This window comes from Camellia sinensis, chromosome 9 (genome assembly GCF_055761805.1).
Source record: "Camellia sinensis isolate YWXY chromosome 9, ASM5576180v1, whole genome shotgun sequence".
Lineage (NCBI taxonomy): Eukaryota > Viridiplantae > Streptophyta > Magnoliopsida > Ericales > Theaceae > Camellia > Camellia sinensis.
In genome coordinates, this window is record NC_138969.1 from 61,654,585 (window position 1) to 61,661,715 (window position 7,131).

Here is a 7,131-nt window from a genome sequence, read left to right on the forward strand (position 1 = left end):
TTCCTCCTCGGTTGCGGAGAAGGTACGTCATTGTCATCACTGGAACTGCTAGACTAGACGTCGACCTCATCCCCCTCATCCATGGGGGTCGTGTACTTATCAAAGGACTCTTTGGAGAGTAAGCGCTGTCTCACTCGACCCCTCCCCCAATTAGCCCATCCTCTGCCTCTCACTAGGCCCCGTCTTTGTCTTCTAGTTAGAGGAGGTCCAGCAGGCGTAGCTGGTACTTGCTCAAGCTGAAAGAGTACAGATATCAGAATTAGATAGTGGAATTAGATATCAGAATAAACTAACAGAACTGAAGGTAATATAACAATAGTAGGCTATGGATAAAGTATACCTCGATCCCATGGGTGACTAGAGCGGTTTGCCTACTCCGCACCATCAAAGCCAGTCTGTCAACTGTCCAGAGGAGGTTATCCACACACCCCGTAGACCCTTGCAAAAGAGAAAAGATTTGAGAATATGAAACAAAGTGGTAAAGCACAATAAACAAAGTAATAAAGCATAGTGAGCAGAAAGTGATCAAGTACAATGGGCAGAAATAAAGAGAAGTGTGTACCTTCTCGAAGCCAGAAACAATCACCAACCTGCAATCCCTCTCTTCAATGCACTCAAGAGGGATTTGCTCAATCACCCCATCTGGTTGTATGTATACGACCTCTGTCGATATCACAAGAAGCCCAAGAACGGAAGCTGCAGCAAGATCCCCTCTAGCCGCAGCGGCAGCAACCTCAGAAACGACACGAACCACACAAACCACGCCCTGGGTAAGAAAAGCCATCACCCGAGTCTATAAGAGGGCAATGAAGTTGCCGCCTCCATGATATCAGTCACCATCCTCTCCCTGTATGAGGTGATCGATCAAGGGCCCATCCTGGAGGTCGTCGGTTATCCTCACGCCAGAAGGAGGAGGATGTGGGACATCAGGGTCGGCCTAGGCCAGGTCTGGCAAATGAATTGCTCCACCAAATAGTATGCCCTGCCAAAAGGGCCCTCAAACAAGATCCGCATAGTAGAGGCCTCCCATGCGATAGCGTAAGTCACCATCGACACCGGAGGGATACCCGTCCAATGGTGCCAGTTAACCTGTGAACATAAGATGTAAGGCAAGAATAAGGTATCCGAGTTGAACAACAATATAGAAATAGCAGTATGGAAACAACAGTAAAAGATCAAGGCCAATGTCAGATTTTTGTTGCCCTATCTGCGGTGATAGTGTCAAAGAAGCGGCGAAAGTAAGGGAAGTCTTGGTCAACATGGCAGCGCCGCTCGAATCGGGAGTTGAAGTACCGAGAGCGGGGTACTAATAACTTAATCGGCCTCACTGGGATCGGAGCCAAAGAAGTGAAATACGTGGAAACCCATAGCTGTAAGAAGAGAAAGATAAGTGAAGTAGATGAGCAGATATAAATAGAAAATACAAAGCATGAGTGAGCAAAAAATGCAAAGTTGAACAGAATGCAAAGCTGAATAGAAAAGTAAGTGTGAGGTATACCTCCCAAACCCTTCAGCAACTACCAAGTGAATCCGCTTTGCGGCGGGATACGAAGCTCATGTAGTAGTACAGGGTGGCCAAGCCAGCAGCACCCCAATCATACTCCGCCACATGCGACAGGTGCACGAGCGCGCCCATGAGGTATAACCCTATGGTATTTTCCCCGTTTGCAAATAGGGTAATACCGAGGAGATACATGAGAAACGTCCTCCGGGGTGACTAGCTGAAGGTCGGTGAAGTGATTCACAAGCCAACTATACCACACTATCTCGTGGCTAGTAGCGTGTGGAATCGCCCCGAGAAGATAAAGCCGTGCAGCTCTCCACTGCGTCATATCGAGATCGAATGGGATCTGGCCGCCAACCACTACCTGTAGGTCGATGAGCATTAAGAAATCGTACGGGGTCAAAGTCAGCTCCCCGATCAATAGAAAGCGGAACGAGTCTATGGTGTTCCACTACCTTTCCACCAGGGCCCCGTAGAGCAATGGCTCAGCCCTCATCTGTACCAGTCCCACGCAGAAAGGCCTGAAGCCGGTGGCATCAACCAGTGTGCGGATCTTTCGCATGAAGCCTCTCATACTAGTACCGAGGGCTAGATATGGATTCATAACTGCCAATCCTCCTGTCTATCACTTGTAGGTTGGGAATGTTATCAATGTTTGCTTGGCATAAAAGGCAAAATATGTACAAAATAAAGGAAAGATTGCTTACTGTGGAGGCATGGACGGACAAGCGGGCTCTCACAGCAGAATGTCCTCATCGATCTCTAGGATAAGGCCCTCGAATCTCAAGATATCACCGCGGGTCAGAGTGTGTGTGTGAGGCTAGTAGGTGGCCGCATCAAAAGGCCTATCAGCAAAATACGACAACGCGGGCTCAGGAACGTTCTCAGCCTCTATATTCTCACCTAGAACGGCACCAATACCCACAACGGGGTTAAGGATTAGAACCTCATCACTAGCCATAGTGCGAAAAGTGGAAAAAATGAAGAAAAAATGAGCGAGTGAGTGAGTTTGAGTAAAAGTCCCAAAAAACCCCAAAAGTCTAAACCCTATGAGAAAGAAAACAAAGAGAGAGTGAGGAATCAAAGGGGAAGAGAAAAGAGTGTGGGTAAATGTGTGAGAATCTAAGAAAACCAAGGGAAATCCCCAAGCTCAACCAAATCAATTTTTATTCGGTTCAAAATATAGAGGAGTAAAAGGGTTTCACGAAAACAATTCGCGAGGGTTGTTGGTTAATGCGAGAAGAGGGAAAATCTAGAGAGAGAGGAAGGTTAGAGAGAGGAAAGGGAGTTTTGGATAGGTGTGTGTATGGAAATGAGGGTTGGGTTTGTTTAAAACAACCGTGGCTCGCGAAATGACTAATATGCACCGCTGTCGCTGTAGCTGTCACAACCCGGCTGTGGACTCGCCTTTTTCCGCGCCTCGCCTTTTGGAAAGGGTTTGAAATGATGGCCTCACAGTTCAGACTCCCGCGGTTCTAAATCTTATCTCACAAGTGCAATGTGAAATAGATAAACACCAAAGAGTCCAAATCTGGCAAATCTTTTTGAAAAATCGATTTTAAATCAAATAATGCCAAAATTGGACTGCTTTGCCAGATACAGAGTCGCCATTTAAATAATTTTCTTTGGAAAAATTTAGGAAACCCTGACTTGTGCCAAAGGCTATGTATCCATCATCACCGAAGTTGCCTCGGCTTAGGAACTTGGGTACGAGAGGAGAAGGTCCTAAAATGAGCACCCCTGCTCGCCGGATCAAAGATCGGCCTCTACTAATCACGATATGATGTTTTATAAACATTATGTGTTCTTATTTCAGTTATTAAGCTAACCTTACTATGTCACGCATACAAGTATAGACTACATCGCAAGAATTGGAACATTTCAAGTCATGTTTGCTTGTGAAAATGGTTTGAATTTGCCACCCTCGAGTGGGCTTAAAGATGCGGATTTGCCACCAAACATAGAAGGCTTAAAGCATGATTTGCCACAACAAAGTGGACTTAAAACACACATTTGTTGAATCATTCCAATTCAAACAAGAAGCCTTCATCCACAGGCATTCATGCAGTTTAGCATTTAAGCACATAGCCTCATGGAAAGCATGCTAATCATGGCAATATGGCAATCACACTCATGCAAGTATGCTAAAGCATAAAACTCACCGAGTACTCCAAGCCAAAACATAAACTAGTTAGAAAAATGCACGATCCTAACTATATAAGATGCCTAATACAACACATGCAATAATGCAATTAATAGGCTCGGCTACTAATATGGCATATGAATCGATTTCAACAACATGCAATTAAACATGTATTCAAATAAGATATTGAAACAACAATGCAGTTTTAATGATGCGTTGAGCCTTGGTGCATGCAAGACAAAATGAATGTATGCAAACATGCAAGCATAAGGTATGCTAATTGAAACATGATCCCTAATCTAACCATCGAAAGCGATTAAATAAAAGGGAGAAAAACATAGGGTTGGAAGACATACATACACGCATGCACACTTATTACAATATCACGCCCTCGCGAAGGAGGGTCCGAATGAATAAGCTAACCAACTAGCTATGCTAATTAAGCTAACTAATACAAAACAAAATTTAACTAACTATTCTAAGCTAATTAAATATTACAAATCAAATTAATTAGCTAAACACTTGGCTAATTAAGTACAAAGCAATTAAACTAATTAATTGGCTACCGTTAATTAATTAAACAAAGCAATTAAATGGCCTCGGGAAGTGAAGGATGCATGCATGCTCGATATTCCACCTGAATGGCCACTATTTTGCTGCTATGAGCCTCTGTTGCATAAAAGCACTTACACTTTTCTCTTCTCCAGATCACATCTGTTCTGCCTCAGGAACAATTTGCTGAATTTTATTGGTGGCCGACAGGGGGGCTGGTTGGCCACTGTTAATGGTTGGTCGGCCACTGGTGGTGGCTGTCGGCCACCACTGGTTTGGACTTCCCTGTTGCAATAGAGAGTACAACAGAGCAAAAAAGTGTACTTTTGCAGGTTTGTTTGTACTATTTGCACTCCTTATCATCGAACAAACTCAAAGGAGTGAAACTCTTGGCTCTCAAACCATCAACCAAGCAATTTCCATGCATGATGGTCAAAGAACCAAGTTTGTACAAGTTTAATGAGTGCAAAACAAGACCCAAAAAGACCACCACCTTATCATGCATGATCAAGGGTGATGATGACCAAGGAAAATGACACATTTCATCACTTTTGAGTATGAAATGTCCCATTTTCCTTATGTTCGAATTAACGTCCGATTCAAACACATGTAATACAACATGAAAGATGCTTATCTCACCTCTTTTACTTGTTTATTTTGTTTACTCATTTTACATTACCGATTCATTCTTTAATCGATTATGTCCACTGTTAGTAATAAAACCCCTAAAGGATTAAACCATTAGGTGTAACACCTTAATTTCACACTTAGGCAAACAAATGGTTTGAAACCACTTTCAAAGTAAACAAAAGAGTGAAGAATGGAGGGAGGTAGCAGAGATTTTAAGTGTCGAAATGAAGTGCAAAACAACACTAAAACATGCTTTCGACTCAAAACAATGGTGATTAAAGCATTAAAACACCAAGCTAGTGAAGGAACTAACACTACAACCATGCAATACAAGCCTCAACTGAATTAACCAGCCCAAAACAAAGCCAAAAACATGCTGGACTTAAGCTAAAGTAAGCTAGAAAAAAGTGTTAACTCATGAAGCTAACTAGACATGCAAACAAAACACAAGGAAGTGAGGCTAACCCCTCTAATTTTGGACTTCAAAACAAGGTTTTTACCATAGAGAAAACTCTAAGATTTAGTGGTTAAAAGACCCAAAAAAATTGTTTTGAAAGTGATGAAAAAATGGCACAAAAGCTTAACAAGCTAAGAAGCAAAAAAGATGTACAACGCCCTAACTCAAAAGGGGCTCAAACCACCACTTTTATGTAACAAAAACAGAGTTTTTGACAGTTCAAAATCAGCCCAAAAACAGTTTGAAAAGATGACAAAACAAGTATTGAAAACGAGCTTAAATAACAAGTGTTATACCTCTTGAAGCTAAGGCACAAAATAGGCAACAAACCAAGCCTAAACCTCCTTCTAGTGCTCAAACAAGACTCCAAGTAATCTCAGCTCAAAGGTGAGAGTATTTGGTTAAGGGTTGATATGCAAAAGCTAAGAGAAACTAAGCTACAAGGCACAAAATATTAAGAGAGAGAGAGAGAGATCTAGAGATATATATATATATATATATATATATATTTGGTCTAAATCTTCTAACCCTCCAAAATGGGAAAGGAACCCCCCATATTTACATAAAAACACCCCTTGAGCTTAGATACATTCTACTATACAAGTGTATGAAGATGCAGCTCAGTGTGCAATAGCTGGCACAACTGTCAATAAATATCTGAAAAAAGAGACTGGTGGCTGTCGGCCACCACTGATAGCCGACCGGCCACATCCATGGTCGACAGACTCATCCCATGGCCGACAGCCTTGGGGGGTGGCCGACAGGTCACCAAGAGGTCTAGACACCAAGTTTTGGTCCAAAACAAGGCATAAAAAGAACAAGGTTTAAAGGCTCAAAGACAGAGCATTCCACCGAGAACTTTGCGCACTCAAAACAAACACAAACACATAATCATCAAGTGCACAAACGATGACGCCCAAGTCTTGAGGACGGTCGAAAATGGGGTGTCTACACCGGCCGGCTCTATTTGAGCTCGACCGTGCTTCGTTTAGGCCCAGCCGGCTCCTAATGCAACTCAGTTTTGTTTTTTTTTTTTTTGTATTGGGCCTGTAAAGGAGGAAAATGAAAGAAAAGACAAGGAAAAAAAAAAGAGCAGCGAAGAGAAGAAAAGGAAAAAACAGAGGAAGGAAAAAAAACAGAGCAAAAAACAAATAGACGAGAAAAAAAGAAAATACAAAAGGAGAGAGAAAGAGCTTTGTTCTTTTTGTGTTGTTTTGTTTAAATTTATATCTTTCATAGGTATGTTGTTAAGCCTATTTTTGAAACAAATCGGCAAAATTGATTTTTAAATTGATAATTTGAGCATCGTTTTGATTGTGTTGATTCTATTTTTGTTTAGTTCGTGAGAATTCACATTTGAAGCTTCGTTAAAGTCATGTTTACGTTTTGTACCTTGATTTGCGTTTATGCTTTCTACCTTGTTTTGGGTTGTCTTCGTGGGCTTCACACTTCGTTGCTTCCACATTTCCTCCTTTTACGTGAGACGCATTAGGTTGTGTTTTTTCATTCGATTAAAAGCATCAGGTGTACCTAGTGTTCACACTATCTTTCCTCCTTTCGCGTGAGATGCATTAGGATTGTTTTCTCTGTTAAAAACATCAAGTGTGCTTGGTGTTCACACAACCTTTCCTCCTCTCACATGAAACGCGTTAGAGTCGTTTTATTCGATTAAAAACAACAGGTGTTCCTGTTGTTCACACCACCTTTTCTCTTCGGTTAAAAACATCAAGTGCGCCTATTGTTCACACCACCCTCCACCCTCGCTATGTGACACGCATTTAGGAGCTTTTCCCTTCTCTACGTGAGACGTAGTTTGACTTACATTTTCACGCATCGTTTTTGCGT